Source organism: Macrotis lagotis, chromosome X, assembly GCF_037893015.1.
Source record: "Macrotis lagotis isolate mMagLag1 chromosome X, bilby.v1.9.chrom.fasta, whole genome shotgun sequence".
NCBI classification, from domain to species: Eukaryota; Metazoa; Chordata; class Mammalia; order Peramelemorphia; family Peramelidae; genus Macrotis; species Macrotis lagotis.
The window spans coordinates 182682021-182704145 of record NC_133666.1 but is presented as its reverse complement, the minus strand read 5'-3'; the positions used below and the strand labels follow the sequence as shown (position 1 = coordinate 182704145).

Sequence of the window (22125 nt, the reverse complement as noted above, 5' to 3'; positions counted from 1 at the left end):
GTGAATAGAGGGGCAGCTAGGTGACACAATGGATAGTCAGGGGAGGACCAAAATTCAAATAAAGTCTCAGATACTTACTAGTTGCTTGCCTCAGTTTCTCAGTTATAAAATGAATTGGGGAAGAAAATAGAAACTGTGCCAGGATTTTGCCAAGAAAACCCCAAATGGGATAAGAGTCAGATGCAACTGAAAAGCAACTGAACAACACCAACAAAAGAGTGAACATTGGTACCAGATCTTATATTACACTTTAAAGCAGTAATCATCATGCTACCAAGACTAGGGCACTGAGGGAGGCAGAGTTGACTATTACCTGTTAGATACGATTGTTGATCATAAGACAATCCTTACCTTATTACCTCTGGCAACTGACTCTTTACAAAATACTTCCTAGTCTACATTCTTTCACTCTCAAGGAATTTTACTTGTATTTTTGCCTTTTTCCATTGATCTACCTTTCTATTTCTTAGCCAGTTCCTGATAGCAAATTAACTTAATCAAAGGGAGTCACATCGTCTATCATTGACATAATAGGTATCACAGCATCATCTTCCATGTTTTACTGACTTTGGTCACATATATGATCAATTTCCATGTCCTGTTACTACTATTTTTATATTTCTTGCATTTTTCCTCTTATTTTGAGTTTAAATGTCAACCTAATTGTTAAGATCTTTGATACTTCTCCCTAGACTTATAAGGTCTTAAGAGTAGAAGCCATGTTAATTTGTCTCATGTACCTAGCTCAGTTCTATCTGGATTTGACATTTTGTCCTCTATTAATATAAAACATATACATAGTTTATGTCTTAATTAACCTTGATCCTTACACCTGGCTTTTCCTTGACAATTAGATATTGAGTATTTTCCTGAGTCTGGTTTATTTCCAGACTGACACTTATGATATTTTCTTGGATTTTCCAGGTTTGGAGTCCAACACATTTTCCATGGTCTACTACCATATTTGTATCAAATAATGAAAAGAGGAAAGGATAATATTTAGTCTAGGTAAAAAAAATTAATAGCTTTTGGTAATAGAAAGTATTGATTACACATAATTCCTTTAGGAGACTACTTAATGTATAAAAATAAGTACTTGTATAATATCAAAAGCATGATTATTGACTTGTGGTGATTGATAGTCTTTTTTTTAGGTTTTTGCAAGGCAATGGGGTTAAGTGGCTTGCCCAAGGCCACACGGCTAAGTAATTATTAAGTGTCTGAGATCAGATTTGAACCCGGGTACCCCTGACTCCAGGGCCGGTGCTTTATCCACTGTGCCACCACCTAGCCACCCGTGATTGATAGTCTTAAAGGAGGTCATAACATCTCATTTAAACAAATGCTTTGTCTTGAATATAAAATAAAACATCATCTACAAAGTACTGTTCTAATGCTTCATCATGATATGTAAATGGACTTGGGTTCTGTTAAGGATGGCAGTGGAATCAAATCTGTGGAAAGTTCTTCCAAAGTAGAAATGGTGCTAGAAGAATTTGAGTCTGTGTTCCACAGACCATTTTAGCTAATAAGGGGAAAGATATAACTTGTAGACTGGTAAGTAGATAAATTTTTTTTCATCTAGATAAACCAAGAATTAAAAAAAAATTTAATGACTCTCATAGTCCTGCACATCCTTCTTCTGCTTCTGTAGTGATAGTGCTAGGTATGGTGCTAAGAATTATACCATTTCTAGGCCATCAAGAAGTTCAACTTGACTCTTAAAAAGCACAAATTTGATATCTTTGTTCAATGATCAACAGATATATTTCTGTAGATGAACCATGCAATCTTGATTTTCTTACACTAAGTAATATTAAAAAAAAGATTTTGCACTTAAATAGATAGTTTACAGATACACTTTGAAGAGCCAGAGAAAGAAAAGAATTTAACTATATGCCTAAGAGCCAAAAGAAATATTATTTCATAGAATATTTGGTTATTATATATTTTGATACTAATAGGTATTTGCAAATAAAAGACCAAAATTAAAATAATTTCCTTTTATGATTTAGTTTTAGTGGACAAGGAAGAAGTGATTAAGAAATTTTATGAAGAAAATTATATAATCCTAGAAATCAAATCAACAAGTACTGATATTCACTGACTTCTATATAATGGTGGGAAAAGATGATATTGGGGAAAATTATATGGCAAATTATTACTTATAAAAAGAAATGATAGAGGTTAGGGACTTTTAGCTTTTACAGAAGTCTTCTCATGGTTCTATATCATGAATTCTTTTTTAAAAACAAATTGGTAAAGACACTAAACATGGAGGGCATCAAATGATGTCATAAAGATTTAAATAGATTATATTTTACCAGAAAGGAAAAGACTAGCTATTAATTGGAAATTAACTCCAAATCAATTTGTATCTGAACTGTCATATCCCGAATACTAAGATCATAGTAAGACATCAGGGAAGGCTAATATTTTTTTTTTTGTGAGAGTCACTGAGCCCTTTTCAGAACTGTTTTTCATCTTTGGTCTTCAACTGCCACCCAACTTTCACCTAGGGCTTCAAGAAGGTGGAGCATGTGTTTTCTGGCAAATTATTGGATAGACACATTAAACCAGGTTGATGGTAGCCAACAGACCTCAAACTCAGCAGATTTTGCATCCAAATAGCAGTCCTATGTGAAACAAGACTGGCAAATGAAAAGCCAGTTTACAGAAGTTAGAGCTGGATAGACATTTTTTGCAGTGATGTAGAAAGCTATGAAAATGATATAGGATTCACACTAAAAAACTAATCTGTTAAAGCATCTCTGAGGTGCCACCTCACACCTCTCAGACTAGACAATATGACCATAAAGGACAATGATCAATGTTGGAAGGGATGTGGGAAATCTAAGACACTAATGCATTTTTGGTGGAGCTGTGAACTCATCCAAATTTTCCTGGAGAGCAATTTGGAATTACAACCAAAGGGCAATAAAAATCTGTACCCTTTGATCCAGCAATACCACCACTACTGAGTCTATATCCTGAAGCAATCATGAAAAAGGGTAAAAACCATCACTTGTTCAAAAATATCAATAGCAGCTCTATTTGTGGTAGCAAAGAATTGGAAATTGAATAAATGTCCATCAATTGGGGAATGACTGAACAAACTGTGTTATATGTATATGATGGAACACTATTGTTCCATTAGAATCAAGGAGGGATGTGAATTTAGAGAAGCCTGGAGGGATTTGTATAAACTGATGCTGAGCAAGATGAGCAGAACTATAAAAACATTGTACACTATAACAACAACAAGGAGTTGATGATCAACCTTAATGCACTTACTCATTCCATAAGCCCAACAATCAGTGGCAATTTTGGGGTATCGGCGATAGAGGATACCATCTGTATCCAGTGAAAAGAATTGTGGAGTTTGAACAAAGACCAAAGACTATTACCTTCAATTAAAAAAATGTTATCTTATTATGTAATGCTGCTATTTCTGCTATTTTATTTTTTTTCTTAAGGATGATTACCAGAAAACATTATATCAACAGATTAGAATGCTTCTCTAGAATATGAACAGTTTGTTGCTACCTTGGAGGGAAAGCTGAATCAACACAAGGTTGACAACAGTGGAATGGAAAAGGAGAGGATAACTTTCAGAGATTTGGTAAACAGCACATTTATTCATCTAGGTAAACACTCATAGACATAAAGCTAAGTTTGAAATTCCAAAGCTGCTAAACAAAAAAATGAGAGCTCCACAGGGTTTACCAGCAGGATAGGGCATTCATCTTTAAGAAGGGAGTATTTAATTAACACTACCAAAAATAAAGTGCAAGTGAAACTTAAAGAAAAACAGTAAGAAGGCAGATGAAATTCAGTTTTATGCTATTATAATTCAAATTGTTTTTATGATGTCCTGAAGGCTATTCATGGTCAAAGACCGATGATTTATTTCAACTATTTAGTTCTTATGGAGTTACATTGATTAATGAAAAATTATGATAAAATTAATGATAATTTTGGTCTGACAATGTGATATTGGAGAGGTAACAAAAAATCATGCACCAGCTCTCCCAACACTTTTGTCTTGTAACCTTTTCACATTAGTTTATAGTCAGTGAGGTAGAATGCCTTGATGCTGTTCTCATCCTTATTGAAAGTGTCTAACATCATCATTGAAAACAAGGTAAAAAGCATGGGACTGAATATACAACCTTGTTTTCTTCCATTGGTGACTTGGAAAGGGGAAGAACACTGTTCATTTTTCATTAAGCTTACCATCCTGAAACTGACTTATAACACTGATGAATTTCTGTGGACAACTAAATTTTGCCATGATTTTCCACAAGCCTTCATGACCAATAGTATCAAAACCTTCGGTCAGATTTACAAACATTGTGTTTAGACCTCTGTTTTATTCCTGGCAATTCTTTTGACCCTTCAGATAGCAAACATTGTATTAACCAATCCTCAGCCCTTTCTAAAACCACTCTGGTTCTCACATAGATAATCATCTTCCAAGTGAAAGACCAACCTATTAAGAAAGACTCTGGTAATAACCTTGCTGGAAATGACTTTATAGAGGTAGATAATGGAGGTATCCTTGGACTTCTAGGAGATAGCCTCCTCTTGCCATATAAGCTAAAATTTTTCAGCGTTTGGATGAGCAGTGCCTTGTAAATTCTCTGGAAGAAATTCAACAGCAGAACTTTGCCACAATTAAGGAACCAACTGGTATTAAAAAACTCTTCTTTGGTTAGATGTTCAACTAGAGAAGGATTCATTTCAGGCTGAGGTATTGACCTTAAATTGATTGATAATGTTTCTCCATCGGTCTACACTAAACCATCAATACATGGAACAATGAATTACAGCACTAAATAATTTATTTATTTATTTATTTTTACTTAGTCTAAAAATTTTAAACTTAAAAAATGAGAAAATAAGAAGAAAAAAACTAGCATTGCCATGTATGTATACAGTAGACCAGAAGAGAGAATTCAATATGACAGCAAATTTTCATTTCAAGAAAACCTATATAATAAATACTATACATTATTTTCAAAACTGTTCAGTTTTTCTTTGTTTTATTTTTTAATTTTCTGCAATGCACTTTTTATTTTATTTTTTCCCTTCTGTTCCCCAAAGAAGTTTATAAAAGAGTAGATATGTTCCAGACCTTTTGGTTTCCAAATGAACTTTAATATTTTTTTATTTTTATTTTATTTTTCCAAATATGTGTTATGGAAGTTTTTAATGTTCATACATATGCCTATGTATATTTTTAAGTTACAGAATTTCCTTCCACCCTCCCTCCTCCCCTTAGCTGCTAACAGTTAGGTTAATATTGTACATACATATGCTTGTGTTAAACATGCTTACAGATTAGTCATTTTTGGTATGAGGAGTTAGGATTAAGGAAAAGAAATTCATAAGAGATATTTTTAAGTGAATGTAGTGTTCCTCAGATTCTGAAGGATTTTTTTGTTTTGTTTTCCTTCCTCTGGATAGGGATAGCATTGTCCATAGCCAGTCTAATTGGGCTGTCCTAGCTCTCTGAACTGCTGAGAGAAGCTGCATCCATCATGATTAATCATCTCACAATGTTGTTGTTAATGTATACATTATTCTTTTGTTTTATTATTTTTCTGACACACTAACATGATATTTTTAGTAATGTAATTGGAATTACATTGAATTAATAGATTAGGTAAAATCATCATTTTAAAAATTATATTGACGGGGCGGCTAGGTGGCATAGTGGATAAAGCACCCGCCTTGGAGTCAGGAATACCTGGGTTCAAATCTGGTCTCAGCCACTTAATAATTACCTAGCTGTGTGGCCTTGGGCAAGCCACTTAACCCCATGTGCCTTGCAAAAATCCTAAAAAAATGATATTGCTTTTACTTATCCATGCATAGTAAATATTACTTCAATTATTTAGATCTGAGTTTTTTGTATAAAAAGTAGTTTATGTTTGTATAGTTTCTGTGTCTGTTTTAGCAGGCAAAATACACTCAAGTATTTTATATTGTCTAGTTAATTTGCATTTATTTTTATTAATTTATTAATTTTTTCAAAAATAGTCTCTGAGATTTATAGCAGGATCATGTACAAGACTATAAACTCTCCAGAGGAGCTGAAGTGATCTACTTCTTTCCAAAGTCCTTTCTTTCCCCATCATTTAGCAACCTTCTGGGTAGAAGGTAGGAGCAAAGAAAAAGAACAGTTTGGACAATTGCAAAACTCACCATATTCCTGGCACCCAATGCCACTCCCTTTACAATGCATTCATTTCTACACAGTAGAAGGGTCCTAGTGCACCCGTGCTATTTAATGACACCATCCTGCTTCCCACCACAAATGAAGGAAACAAGGGGTTCAACATGATGGCTGGAACCTTATTTGAACCCTAGAACCTTTTCTGAGGAAAGACTGGAGCAGCAACTATGGGAGAGGATGAACCTAAAGGAGAGGGAGTTTCCCTATTAGATTTGAGAGTTGTTTCTCATCCCCTACCCATGCCTTTTTCTTCAGGAAGAGTCCTAATCTATGTTGAAGTCAAGGGTCTCAATGTCATTGCTAATATCAGCAATCATGTAGTATCATTCATTCCCTTCTGATGGCACAGACTGATCATGTGAGCTGCCTGTAGCCACATTGGTGGTTGAGCTGGACAAGCCCATCACTGTTAGTGATGATTCTCCAGCCATCCTTTACTCCAGTTGTCTTCAGAATGTTCTCAAAAAGTTGGTTGTCTCTTTCTGGGATGAAGGGCTTTAGACCTAGAAACAGGAACTTCCTGTTTTCTTCATGAAGTTGCCACAGATTGATGCATGGAGGCCCTGTTTTGGTATTCATGTAGTAGCATGGCAAAATGGGATGACAACTTGCTTCTCAGCATCATCATGTAATCCTGCAGCAGTTTGGAGGTTGTGGTGCTCAGCTCACTCTCTCTGACTGGTTTGATGTGAGGAGATGGTTGTGTGAAAGAAGATGAATCCAGCAATTTCAAAAACAGAAAAGGACTTGCTTCACTTCATAGACTTTTTTCATGTCCACTTCTGTAGAAGAGTCATTATTGTGCAGGAACAGTTTGCGTCCCATCAAATATTGCTCAGTCTAGGAAGTCTATGGTAGACTCTGTGTAAACAAATCTGGAAGACTTAGCTGAGCAGGAGCAGAATTATTCTGCAGTGTCATTGTTCTCTGTAGTCAGAATCACCAAGAAGCATGATTTTACCAGTAACACTCTCCTTTTAGACAGGGAGACTAAGGTGAGGGTTTTGGAGCCTTTTGAACATAAACTATAACTGGAGGAGATTCCAGGTTCCAGATTTAGGAAGCTTTAGTTGCAATGTCCTGTGGAAGGGGAACCCTGAATTATGATATCTTCTCCATCTCTCCATACCAGCCTTATATTGTAGGCAAAGTGACCAATCACAGAATCATGTTCCTGGGTCAAGGGCCCAAGGAGCTAATGGTGATGAGTTCTCCTTTCATTAATTATGAAATGTAGATTTTCAGTCCCACTGGAGGGATTGTGGTATCCTGGGATTGATGTTAATTGATCTAAGTATTTCACTTCCTTTTCAATATATTCATCCAAAAGTTTATCTGGTTCAACTCAATCAGGCAGAGATATTACAGTGTGAAGAAGGCATCCTTCTGTGACCTTCTCTTGGACTTTCTTATCCTGACCTTTTTCTCCTTTTAGAAAAGCTTGCTTAAATAGTGACACAACTCCAGGCTTCTTCCCCTACCCTCCTCCTCCTCCATGGCTCATGTGTGTGGGTCTGGCAAAAAGCCAGCCTCCCCTCTGGTTTATGTCTCTGCTCTGCTCCACTGGGCTATATGATCCCCTGATCACCACAGACCCCACCACAGTCTCCTGCCTAGGTATTTTAAATGTTTTAAAACAATATTGAATAATATTGCTGACACATAGAATAATTTCTCCATTTTCCACTTTTCATTAGATCTTTTTTAACTTTATCCAAGATTATGATTATTATCCCTGCTTTTTTCCATAGGCAATTCTCCTCCTGCAATTTATTTTATCTTTTCATCTAATTTTTATAATGTTTTCTGAATGAAAAATATTGCTGAATTCAAAAATTTAATTTGCTCCACTTTTGTTTTATGGAAAAATTTGTCCCATTCTAAGCTACAACTTCTTGTATATTTTCCTCCCTCCTATCTTTTCTTACTATTCTTCTCATTCTATTTGCCCTATCTCTCCTCACTCCTCTGCTTTTGCAAGGCAATGGGGTTAAGTGACTTGCTCAAAGTCACACAGATAGGTAATTATTAAATGTCTGAGGTCAGATTTGAGCTCAAGGTCCTCCTGATTCCAAGTGCTCTGTCCACTATGCCAGCTAGCTGCCCCAATTCCTCTGTTTTATTTCTACTGGCTACCTTACCCTCCTATTCCTTAACCTACCACCCCTCTAAAAATCCATTTTCTTATTCTCTCCCCTATCCTGTCTCCTTCCCTTCTTATTTCTAGATATATACTTCCATCTATAACTCATTCCCAATGAGAGTAAGGTTTTAACAATTACTACTCCCCTATTAGCTTCTTCTGTATAATTTTTTTCAATTTTTTGCCTCATTTGTTATATGAGAAAATTACTCATTTTTATCTAGATAGTTCTTTTACAATCACCCTATAATACTCAAAGCCATTCAAAACTTTCTTTCAAATTACTTAAATAATTATGACAATTATGAAAATATTGCTAATATTTTCACATATATGAAGAAACAATTTGATCTCACTGAGTCTCAAATAATTGATCTCCAATGTTTATTTTATATTTCTCCTGTATGTTGTATGTTGAATTTTCATTAAGTCCTGGGGTGTTTGTCATAAAAACCAGAAAGTCTTTCAGTTCATTAATTTCCTTGTTTTTCATAACTTTGCTGAGTAAATTACCCTTGGCCTTAACTCCGGGTCTTTTGCTCTATGGAATATAGCATTTCAAGACCTACAGTCCTTTAACCTGGTAGTATAATCCTTATTATTTAACTCCATGACATTAAAATTATATTATTCATATTTCTTCCAATATTTTCTCCTTCCCTTGGGAGTTTTTAAACTTTCCTAAGATATTCTTCTAAGTTTTCCTCCTAGGATTTCATTCAGTTGGTAATAAGTGGATTTTTAAAAAAAATTTTTCCACTTTACTTTCTTGTTTTAGAACTTCAATTTTCCTTGATAATTTCTTATAAAGATTCTTTTTTAAATCATCATTTTTAGGTAACCCTATTCTTTTTTTTTAGGTTTTTGCAAAGCAAATGGGGTTAAGTGGCTTGCCCAAGGCCACCCAGCTAGGTAATTATTAAGTGTCTGAGACTGAATTTGAACCCAGGTACTCCTGACTCCAAGGCCTGTGCTTTGTCCACTACACCACCTAGCTGCTCCTGTAATCCTGTTATTCTTAATTTCTCCTTGATCTTCTCTCTGGGTCAGTTGCTTTACTGATCAGATAGTTCTTTTTCTCTCCTATATTTTCATTCTTTTGATTTTTTTTGTGATTTCTTGCTGTCTTTAGAATGTCATTAGTTTTCTCTTGCCAAATTCTAGTTTTCAATGAATTATTTCCTTCCTTAAGTTTTTGATTCTCTTCTTCAGATTGGTTGACTCTCTTTCATAGTTTTCTTTATTTCTTTGAATTGCTCTTATTTTTACCTCAATCTCTTTCATTTGATTTTTTCAAGTATTTTTCAAGTTCTCTTGTGTTTGGGACCATTTGACATTTCTCAGTGAAAAAGAAGTGATTTTCTTTAGCTTCATTAGCTTCTGAATATGAACCCAGGTTTTCTCTGTCCCCATAGTAACTATCAATAATTAGATTCTTTCTCTTTTGCTTACTCATCTTTATTTATTTATTTGTTTGTTTGTTTATTTAATTAATTCATTAATTTTTTTATTTTGTTATTGGCAGCTCTTAGTGTAATCCAGTAGCAGTCCTAATGTATAGGGAATATACCCCTAGACTTAGGTCCTTCTTACTATTATTTCTGAGGAATGATTTGAGATCCAACTTTGTGGGATCCTCTCCACTCCTCTCCCCCAAATGACCTTTCTCCCTGCAGTGACTCTAGTCAGCAAACTGTCTTTCCTCTATTCCTTGGAATCAAACCCAGGCAAGTGTCCACAGCCAACAGGGTCCCTACCCCTCAATATTTCATTCACCAATTGTATGCTAGCTCTTTCTCTCTGAATTCACAGCCAGGGATGTGTCTGGTCAGCCCCCTCCATGCCAGGTCAGGTATCTCTTGGCAGTGAAAGATCCCTCAATCTTCTCCTACTGGCTGGTCATATAACTGATGGGTTCAGTATTCAGTGAAGAATCACTCCTTGACCAGGAATGCAGATATAAAAAGAAAATAGAGATTTATTAAAAAAGAATTTACACCACAAAAGAAAGTGATAGAGAAGTTAAGTAGAGATTAAAGAAAAGCCAATTGGATTGCTAATTAATCTTGGCAGGCCAACTGCCAGGTTCAGTAGAAGTAATAAAGCTAAAGCCAGAGAGCTCCGATCTCCCCTGAAATCTCCTTAAATTCCCCCCAGTGTCCATGGGAAAAAGTGGTGACTTGGGAGTTGCCCAAGTCCCATGCTGGAGAGTTTGCCTTTGGGGATAGGTCAAGGGTCTCAGATTCCAGTCTGGGTGTTTTGGATATTGTTTCATTGCCTGCATAACCTAACTTGCCTTACTAATGAGAACATGGCTAAGGTCAGACTGGAGGTCAGGATGGAGTGTTTTAACAGTGATAGAGGAAGATTAAAGATTTACAAAATTTTGTTTCCAATTAATTTCATTATTCCTTATGTCCATGGTTCTCTGCATCAGCCAAACATTCCCCATACCCCCACAAACACATAGCACTAGACACAAGGTCAACAAAATGAAAGTTTCTAAGGTAGAGGCTGCCTCTCTATCCAGTTGCACCCTGTTTATTGATTCAGCAGATTTCCTAGAGATATCTGAAATTCATTCAGGCTATCTCTTCACCCTGGAGGCCAGGTTTTTCAAAGTGTCTTTTCAAACTATTCCAGGAAAATAATTGCTTTACCTCATTTTATCTCTGATGCTCTGAGGTGATAATTTTGTTTTTTTTCTTAGTGGAGGAAATTTAAAGGGCTGAAAGATTTCTGATCTACTCTTGCATCTTCCCAGAATTCCCTCCCCAGAAATTTTGAATGCTGTGGATAAGTTCACTACTTATGGTGTGGATATGTTCATACTTTTCAGGGTTGTACACATTGAGGAAGAGGTTGACATACATATTGCCATAGGTAGCTTAGTGTTTGGAAAGCTCCAAATGAAAATGTGGGTAAGTGATTCAATGATTAAATGACATCACTATGTTTGAGACAAATTACAATTTGCCAGACTGTGACTGAACAGACCAATAGGAGCTCAGAATGCTCCATCACAGGTTGGACACAAACGGTTCATGTGAACACCTGGGGTTGGGTACTCTAAACTTACGGGTGTCACATTTTCTTTGAACTGCCTCAATTCTACCTTCCTCATAGAACTCAGCCCCATCACTGATAAGGGGGCACCATGCTGGGTGGTCCTATGCCAGTGTCTCCCCATGCTGTACAATCAACTCTAGAGTTCTTCAATGAGACCTTCAGGGTGTCTCCTGACCCCCTTGTGAGTACTTTTCCTGTGTGAGGTCTCTATAAGAGTGCACTCTCTGCAGTAATGTTGGAATGCTAGGCAGTTTAGCTCAATAAAGAACCTCAGAGTGTAGTATCTTCTCCTGCCAGGTGATCTTCAGAATCTTCCTAAAACAATTTAAATGGAAAAGATTCAGTTTCCTGACATGACTCTGATAGACTGTCCAGGTTTCACAAGCATATAGCAATGAAGTTGACACAATTGGCTACCAAACTGAAGATCTGCGAAGTGATTGCTATCACTTCATTATAAATCCTTCAGAGTATGCCAGTGCCTTGCCAGCACCTGAATTACTTCCATTTGAATTGTCTTCTGAAATTTCTGAAGATCATCTGGCAAGATAAGATACTGGACATTGAGGTCCTTTCTTGGGCTAAAATGCATAGGCATACAACCTATTGCAGTGAATGCAACTTCAATGGGTTGTCCATCTTATTCAAATGCCAAACACATATTTGCCTTAAAGACTATTTTACAGAAAACTCATAAAAGGCAAACACTCACATGTATGTCTGATGTAATACAAGAACACCCTCAAGATCTTTTTGAAGAATTTTGGAGTAGATTGTGAAATATGGAAGACATTGGTACAGGGCCATTCAGCATGACTTCTATGCATCAGAGGTGCTGTGGTCTTTGAGCAAAGCAGAACTGCAGTTCAAAACAAAATGAGATGCACACATTTAGACATTTGCACTTCAAAAGTTCCTAGAGATATTTTGTGCCTGATCTGTCATACAGACTTTAAAATCATATTAGTCTGATCAGCCACACTGTCTCTTGAATCATTTTAGTCTTTTTGAAATAAGAAGGAAAACAACTGCTAATATCAGAATTTATCACAAACAATAATGGGGGGGTGGAGCCAAGATGGCGACAAGAAGGGATCAAGTCTTAGGAGCTCTCTGATAAAATTCATCATCTGAGGACTCTAACTAAACTTTCAAGAGACAGACCCCACAAAGGGACCCAGTGAGGCAGTTCTCCTACTCAAGGTAACCTGGAAAAAAAGCAGAAAGGCTCTGCTCCCTGGGGTCGGAGAGGCGGCCTACCAGAGGGGTGGCCCACCAGAGCCAAAGAACCTCAGCCTCCTGGAGGCAGCCCCAGGGCGCTGGAGGTCTCAGGTCACAGCAGTGGGGGAGTCTCCTGAGCTGCACCCCGAGGAGCACAGGGCACAAAGTAGGGGAACAGCAGGGGACCTCTGCCAGAGCTAGCATGTGGAGCCCAGCCCTCAGGGCACACAGCAAGCAGCACAGTCTTTCCCCAGCCCTGATCCAGGAAACAGAAGCAGGCGGAGCCAGTAAGCAGGAGCCCCCAAGGGCATGAGCCCATTGAGCTGAGGGAGGGGAGTGAAGAGAGACTGCCTAGCTCTGTCCTCTGCCCCTGAAACAGGACTCTGGGGCTCTGACCACATTCAGATCCTGACCACAGTCTAGGCCCCCCCATAGAACAGCAGGCCCCCCCCCCCCACCTCAGCCCCGTGGCAGAGAGGGGCACTTATGGTCATTCACAGACCAGGAGGGAGGACAGAACCTCACACACTGAGACCCTTGTGGGAGTGTCCCAAAAGCTCAAGAAACACCCCAAACCAGGCCCAGGCTGGGAAAATGAGCAAGCAGCAAAAGAAAAAGAAGACTATTGAGAAATATTTTGCAAATGAGCCCAAGAAGGACCAAAATACTCAGTCTGAAGATGAGGAAGCACAAGCTCCTGCATCTAAAGACTGCAAGAAAAACAGAAATTGGGCTCAGGCTATGATAGAGCTCAAAAAAGACTTTGAAAATCAAATGAGGGAGTTAGAAGAAAGACTGGGAAAAGAAAGGAGAGAGATGCAGGAAAAACATGAAAATGAAGTCAGCAGCTTAGTCAAGGAAATCCAAAAAACTGCTGAAGAAAATAGCATGCTAAAAAACAGCTTAGGTCAAATGGATAGAACAGTTCAAAAAGTTATTGAGGAGAAGAATGCTTTAAAAAGCAAAATTGGCCAGATGGAAAAAGAGATAAGAAAACTCTCTGAGGAGAACAAATCCTTCAGACAAAGAATAGAATTCAGGGAGATTGATGAATTTAACAGAAATCAGGAATCAATACTTCAAAACCAAATAAATGAAAAATTAGAAGAAAATGTGAAATATCTCATTGAAAAAACAACTGATATGGAAAACAGACTTAGGAAAGATAATTTAAAAATTATTGGAATACCTGAAAGTCTTGATCAGGAAAAGAGCCTTGACGTCATTTTCAAAGAATTACTACAGGAAAATTGCCCGGATATTCTAGAAGCAGAGGGCAAAATAGAAATGAAGAGAATCCACCGATCCCCCAGAGAAAGAGATCCCAAAAAACCAACCCCTAGGAATATTATAGCCAAGTTCCAGAACTCCCAAGTCAAAGAGAAAATATTACAAGTAGCTAGGAGGACACAATTCAAACATCGTGGAGCTGCAGTCAGGATCACACAGGACGTAGCAGCAGCTACATTGGAAGCTCGTAGGGCTTGGAATACAATATACCGGAAGGCAAGAGAGCTTAGAATGGAGCCAGGAATGAACTACCCAGCAAGGCTGAATGTCCTCTTCCAGGGAAAAAGATGGACTTTCAGTGAACCAGGGGAATTTCAAAGGTTACTTTTGGAATGGCCAGAGCTGAACAGAAGGTTTGATCTTCAGATACAGGACTCAGGTGAAGCATGGAGATTGGAGGAGAGGGGGGAAATATGAGGGACTTAATGAGGATGAACTGAATGTATTCCTGCATAGAAAAATGACACTGATAATACTCATATGAACCTTCTCAGTTAATAGAGCAGGTAGAGAGAGCTTTTATAGTTGAAGCACAGGAGAAAGCTGAATTCGAAGGTAAAATATGGTGTAAAAAGAGTCAATAGAAAAAAAAGGGAAATGGAATGGGAGAAAGAAAAAGGAGAGGGGGAATAGTCCAAAATATTTCACCTAAATTTTTTTTTTTTATTACAATGAGCTATTGCAATGATATGGAAAGGGGGAGGCAAGGGGGAATGAGGGAACCTTTGCTCTCATCAGAGATGGCTAGGAGAGGAAACAGCAAATATACTCAATGGGGTATAGACATCTGGAGTAAGAAGGAGGGGGGAGCAGGGGGAAGGGGTGGGGATGTGAATAAAGGAGGAGAGGATGGACCATGGGGGGAGAGTGGCCAGATATAACACATTTTCTTTCTTACTTCTTGCAAGGAGCTGGGAATGGAAGGCCTGCCCAGGGCCACAGGGCCAGGTGGATTCTGGGCCTAAGGGGTGGTTTGGGGGCTCAGGGCTTCTTGGCCCCGGGACCAGGGATCTGTCTGCTGCGCCACTCAGCTACCCTACAGCAGAGTCATAGTGAAAGGAGAGAGAAAATAGAGTACATGGCAGTGGAGAAGTAAGAAAGGAGGGAGTTGAGATCAGCAGGCAATGGTGGAAAAATATGGAAATAACTTTTGTGATGGACTTATAAAGAATGAGATCCACCCATGACAGAGTTGTTGGTGTTGGAACAAAGACTCAGGAACATTTTTTGTTATGATTATTTGGGGGAGGGTGCAGGGCAAGTAGGGCTGGATGGCCTGCCTGGGGCCACATAGTGGGGTGATCTTTGGGTGTCTGGGCCAGATTTGGACCCGGGTGCTCCTGGCTCAAGGGCCAATGCTCTGTCTGCCACCCAGCCACCCCTACTATTATTACTATTTTATTTTATTTTGGGTCTTTTTTTTTCTTTCTTTTTTTTTTTTTGCTTTTTGCAGGGCAGTGGGGATCAGGTGGCTTGCATGTCACATCGCTGGGTGATTGTTGGGTTTAGGAGGCTGGATGTGAACTCAGGTGCTCGTGGCTCCAGGGCTGTTGCTTCGTCCATTGCACCACCTGGCCATACCTACAATTATTACTATTATTATCTTGTTATTTTAATTTTTTTTTCCTCTCCCCTTTACTTTTTTCACCCAAACAAGTCTATCTATATTCATGGGGGAGGAGGAGGGGTATTTTGTTTACTTGTAAACAAGAATATTTTATTAATGTAAAAAAAAATTTGTACAAAATGAGAATAAAAAAATAAATTAAAAAAACAATAATGAGAATCAAATAATAGAATACAATTTAAATGATTTGGGTATGAATAATTTAGTGAAAATCAAAATGAGAATTGAAGAACAGTTAGGACATTGACACCATAATAATTTCATCTGAAGGTTTAATCATGTAAATTGGATCTATAGGGATCATTTGAAGGAAGCTGTGCTTAGAATGCTCTGGAAATTTCTGGTAACTATGTGCACATGTAAAATCAGCACTTGGATTCTTTGGGAATGACACATTTCTTGACTACTATCCATGTTATGGCTCAGTACTGAAAGAATTTGGTGTTTTTGAGATGAGGAAGTCCTCTTACTTATCAATAAGAGCTCATGACTTAAATGGATTTTTAAGAAAATACTTTCAATATTTTCCTACTTTCAAGATATTTTGAGGAGCAGTAGGAAAGAGATGAGGAGGGGCTGGATATGAGTACCTGGTATTTGTGACATCAGAATTTATAAAGTAAAATCAAATTAACTTGTCATGATATTGTAGAGAGAATTCCTGATCAGTCAGTGATTGTATCCGATATCTCTTGTCTGTCCCATCTCTAAAAGTAATTATTCGAAGATAATTATCCTACTAATTAAATTAGAAAACCACTTTTGTTAGAAATTTTTGAAAAATACTAAATTATGGAACATAGATTTGAAAGATTATATTAATTGGTCAGTGTTTATGCATAAATATCATTGAGAAATACATTTAGGGCAGAATTTGCTATGCTTCTAGGCCCAGAGGTATAAGTATTTTCAAAAGTGTAAGATCAGTCAAAAAGTATCCTTTTCTTAGAAAACAGCTATGCAAAAAAGAAAATCAATATACAGAAAACCTGACAAGACCTTATTGTAACTTTGTAAAATCAGCAATGTAAAAATTGGGACACTGCCACAAATGATTTGTTGTGACTGTTTGCAATTTTAAAGAAAATACATTTGAGAAGTTTGCCCTGAATCTTTTTTTCTAAATGGAGTCACAGATTATAGGTTTACTGAATGCTCTAAAAGTTTTTATGTTTCCTTTCAAAGAATTGACATTTCAATTTCACCTACAGTAAATCTGCAATGCATAATTTTTGCTCTTCTGTATCATTTGATCAATGGAAAAAAAGACATACATAATGCTTTCTCACATCTGTATAATTTACCCCAAACTCTTTCTTGGGTAAACTAAGTCACTGCAAAAAATATCAATCTGTTGTGAGGGGAAGAAGGAGGTTAATAAAGTATAGTTGCTTTTTTCTTATTTTCCCAAAGGGCATTCTCCTTGAATGAATGAATAAAAGAAAAAAAATGTATTATTTGAAAGTTTACTATACTTTACCAAGCTCTGGGGAAACACAGCAAAAAATAGAACCTAAGTTAAAAACAAAGATTATTTAAAAAATTCCTTGCCCTCAGAGAGTTTATATTTTAATTAGAGAAAGCAATGATATAAATGAGTGTTGATCATGATGAGGTCATTTTTTTCATGGAATTCATAGGTCATTTGTTTCATAAGTCATTTGAGTAAGATCCTTTCTAGGAAAGGTGGTATTGATTTAATTACAATTCTCAGAATTAAATGAAGAAAAGTGGAGGGAGAATGGGAAATACGTGTGATGTCCTGTAATGAACACTGTGAGAATGCAACAGCATAGAGGATCTGAATTGTGAGTAAATAAAGTAAACACACACAAATCAGAAGCTGAGAGTCCCAAGACAATAGTTGAAGTTCTTAACTGGAAGTAGACAGTAATGTAAAAATAGCTATGTAGTGCAGACAAAAACGTTCTTTTGATTGAATATTTGGATAATTACCTTGTGATTAGAGAGTCAGAGAATTTTAGAGAAAGGATGAACTTAGTTTAACCCATGAATGAAAAAATATGTGTTATAACATCTGTGGCAAGTTATCAATTCCGCTTGTTCTTAGGTGAATGAGCAGAGAACCCAGGATAAATTTGTTTGGGTTTCTAGACAACTGTAAGATTGAGAGTTTCAAAGGTCCTGGGCCTATCAAGTGAAGCTTGTTGCTAGATCAGTACTGAAAGGATTTGGTGTTTTGAGATGAGGAAATCCTCTTACTTATCAATAAGAGCTCATAGCTTAAATGGATTTTAAAGAAAACACTTTCAATATTTTCCTACTTTCAAGATATTTTTTGAGGAACAGTAGGAAAGAAATGGGGAGGAGAAACTATTATTAACAGGTGAAGAATTCGCAACCCTTGTCTTGACTTACTAAAGGATATCTATGTTGAGAAACCAAGATGAAGATACATAATCATCAGTATATCAAGCTACTTTGTGATCAATATATCAAATTTCCAAATGGAATCAGGGAAAACATTTATACATACATTATATATATATTATATATATATATATATATATATATATATACACACATATATTAGTCATATTGTAAAGAAAACAAAAAACTCAAGAAAAATAAAGTAAAAAAAATGAAATGTACTTTTCAATTTTCAGTTAAGTTCTCTCTCTAGAGGTGTATAGCATTTTCCACTACATAAAGCATTACTATAAATATTTTTATACAAATAGTTTTCTTTTTTCTTTGATCTCTTTGGGATCAAGATCTGGTAGCTATTTCTGGGTCATTTATGTATAGTTTTATAGCCTTTTGGTTATTGATCAGAATTATTGGAATAGTTTTTGCAACTGCTCTCACAGTGTTCAGTGTCCCAATTTTTCCTCATCCTTTGTAATACTTGTAATTTTTCCTGTGTTGTTACCTGATCTGATATGTGTGAGTTGATATCTCAGAGTTGTTTTAATTTACATTTCTCTAATGAGTAGTGACTAGAAGCATATTTTCATGTGACTATTTATTGCTTTGATTTTTTGCATCTGAAAATTACCTGTTCATAAGCTTTGATCATTTAACAATTCATATTTTTAAAATAAATTTAGTTCATACTTAAAAAATAAATTTAGCTCATTTCCTCTATATTTAGCAAATGAGTCCTTTATATTTCATTTTTCTACAGCTGCCTGTTTTTCTTATAATTTTGTCTGTATTAGTTTTGTATATATAAAAACTTTAATTTCCAGAATCAAAACTATCCATTTTATATCCTGTGAATATTTTCTATCTCTTTTTGATTATAAAATCTTCTCTTATCCATAAATATGACAAATATATTTTTACATGCTCCTCCAATTTTCTTAAATTATTACCCTTGATGTCCAAATCATTTATCCATTTTTACCTTTCTTGGCATATTTGCAGGTTGAGATGTTAGTCTATACCTAGTTTCTCCAAACTGCTTTCCAATTTTCCAAGCCATTTTTGTCAAGATTTTACCCCAGAAGATTGGATCTCTGGGTTTATAAAACAGTAGTAAAATGGTCACTTACTATTGCATATTGCATACATAATCTTTTCTACTGATCCGTTACTCTACTTCTTAACTAGTACTATGTTGTTTTTGTGATTACAGCTTTATAATGTAGATTGAAATCTGATGCTACTAGACTGCATTCACATTTATTTTTCATTGATTCCTTTGATAGCATTGATCTTTTGCTTTACCAGATGAATATTGGTATGTCACTTAATAAGTAAATTAACAGGTAGATTTGTAATTTTTATTATATTGGATCAGTTTATCCCTGACCAATGACTCTTTCTTGAGTTGTTTAGACTTGTATTTATAGTTTGTTTTTATTCTTTCTTTTTTTTCCTTGTCTAATTGTTATAGCTAACATTGCTAGCAAAATATTGAACAATAATGGTGATAGTGAACATCCTTGCTTCACTTGTAATCTTTTTGAAAAAGCTTCAAATTTATTCCTCTTACAGATAATGTTTGATCTTGGGTTTGGTAGACATAGCTTATCATTTTAAGAAGGTCTTCGTTAATTCTTCTGAATTTTATTTTTTTAAAGGAATAGAGTTATTTTTGTCAAAATATCTTATGCAATTATTGCTAAAATAATATAATTTTTACTTTGTTATTGATATGGTCAATTATACTTATAGTATTTTTTTAATAATGAACAAGCCCTGAATTTCTGAAAGTAATTAAGTCTAGGCAGAATGTTTGATATTTGTAATGCACTGCTGTAATATCTTTACTGGCATTTTATTTAAAAAATTTGCATCAATATACATTAAGGAATTTGGGCTATAATTTTTGCTCTTTTTTGAGTTTCATTTGCTCTCAAAAAACCATATTTATGTAATAAAAGAGTTTAGTCAGATTGCTTTATTTTTTCAAATAGTTTTTTAAAAAAAATATTGAGATTAATTGTTCCTTAATTGTTGGTAGAATTCACTTGTAAAACTATCTGGTCCTGGGGATTTTTTTCTTAGAGATCTCATTGATGATTTGTTCAATATCTTTCAGAGATTTGGTTTACAGCATTGCATTTGATCATCTGGGCGAAAACATTGCTAACACCAAAACTGTTTTGATGAAAATTATGTAGAAATACAGAAGCTGCTAAATGAAAAATGACAACTCCACAGGGTTTACCAAAAGAAAAGTTCATCCCTTTCTAAGAAGGTAGCATTTAATTCCATCAAAAATAAAGCACAAGTGAAGCTTAGAGAGATGCAGGACTTTGCTGAATAAGAAGGCAGATGAAATTCAATTTTATACCGTGGCAAACCAAAATGCTTTTATGAGGTCCTGAAGGCTATTTATAGGCCATAAACATATGGAGCATCTAAAACTACTAAATGCTGATGGAACTACATTGATTAATGATAGGGACATGATATTAGAGAAATGGGCTGAATGTTTCCATAGTGTTCTTAGTAGACCATCATCAGTCAATGCAGAAGCAAATGACATTTTACCTCAAGTTGAAATCAATCAGGCCCTCACTGAAATTCCAACTGAAGAAGTTTTGAATGCCATTAGACTCCTTTCATGTGGCAAAGCACTTGGTGCTGATTCTATTCCAGCTGAGATATACAAGGTGTGTGGATATGTGTGTGTGGGAGTCCATTTGTCATCCAAAAAGTGATTGAAATTTTCCAGGTTATATGGCTTGAAGAGATTATTTCACAAGAATTCAAGGATTCCTCCATTATCCATTTCTGTAAAGGCAAAGGAAATAGATTGTCCTGTGACAATCACAGGAATATTTCTCTTTTCCCTATAGCTGCTAAGATTCTTGCCAGATTCCTGGAAGATAGACACCTCTCTGAGAGCCAATGTGGCTTCAGAAAGGGTAGAGGAACAGTCGATATGGCATTTGCCCAACATTTGCCCAACAACTCCAGGAAAAATGCCAAGAAAGAACAAAAGTTTATAGACATTTGTGGATATGACCAAGGCCTTTGATACTGTCAGTCCTGAGGGTTTATGGAAAATTATGTCAGAATTTGGTTGCCTGGAAAAGTTCATCAGTATTGTACATCAGTTTCATTATGGCATATGTGCCTGGGTTCTGGATAGCGGACGATGCTCTCGAGATTTCCCATTCACTAATGGAGTGAAACAAGGATGTGTCCTTGCTCCCACACTTTTTAGCATGATATTTTCAGCCATGTTATCAAAAGTCTTCAGTGAGGATGAACATGGCCATAAGGTCAGCTACTGAACTGATAGCAAATTCTTCAGCTTGAAAAGGCCACAAGCCAAGACTAAAGTGGAGTTAGGGTATGATTTTCTTGCAATTTTGCTCAAGTTGCTAAATATTTCAAATAGTTTTTAATTGATTTTTCTATAGTTCTCTAAGTATACCATCATCTTCAAATAGTGAGTTTTGCTTCTTCATAATCTATTTTAATTCCTTCAATTTCTCTTTCTTCTCTTATTGCTAAAGTTAACATTTCTAATACAATATCGAATAATAGTAATAACGGGCATCCTTATCAATGCAACTGGTGAAGCTGAGATGCACCAAAATATAGATTGATTCTCTGCTGCTTGTGCTAAGTTTGCTCTAACACTTAACACCAATAAAACACAGGTGCTCCATCAACCAGCCCCAAACCATCATATGTGGAACCATCAATTAGAGCAAATGGAGAAATTTTGAGTACTGTGGACAAGTTCACTTACCTTGGCAGTGTCCTTTTCAAGGTTGACAATTAAGGTGAAAGAAGCATTGCCAGTGCTAGCTCAGTATTTAGGAGGCTTTGAAAAAAAGTGTCAGAGAGAAGAGATTAGACTGACTATCAAACTAAAGATCTACAGAAGTGTTGTGCTGACCTCATTACTACTGTGAAACCTGGACAGTCTACCAGTGCCATGTCAGGGAACAGAATCATTTCTTTTTAAATTGTCTCAGGAAGATTCTGAAAATACCTGGCAGGAGAAGATACCAGACACTGAGGTCCTCTCTTAAGCTAAACTGTCTAGTATTCCAACTTTTTCATAGAGACTACAACTACAATGGGCTGAGCATATTGTTAGAA

The 22125-nt window shown here is 36.2% G+C and overlaps 1 long non-coding RNA gene and 1 pseudogene across 1 annotated transcript in view; one reads left to right on the top strand and one right to left on the bottom strand.

Annotated features, from left to right (window-relative positions):
• The window catches only part of LOC141499759 (uncharacterized), a 60887-nt gene that overhangs the window by 5271 nt on the left and 33491 nt on the right, over positions 1-22125 (top strand). The window lies entirely within an intron of this gene.
• LOC141503334 (cerebral cavernous malformations 2 protein pseudogene) lies at positions 6493-7715 on the bottom strand (annotated as a pseudogene).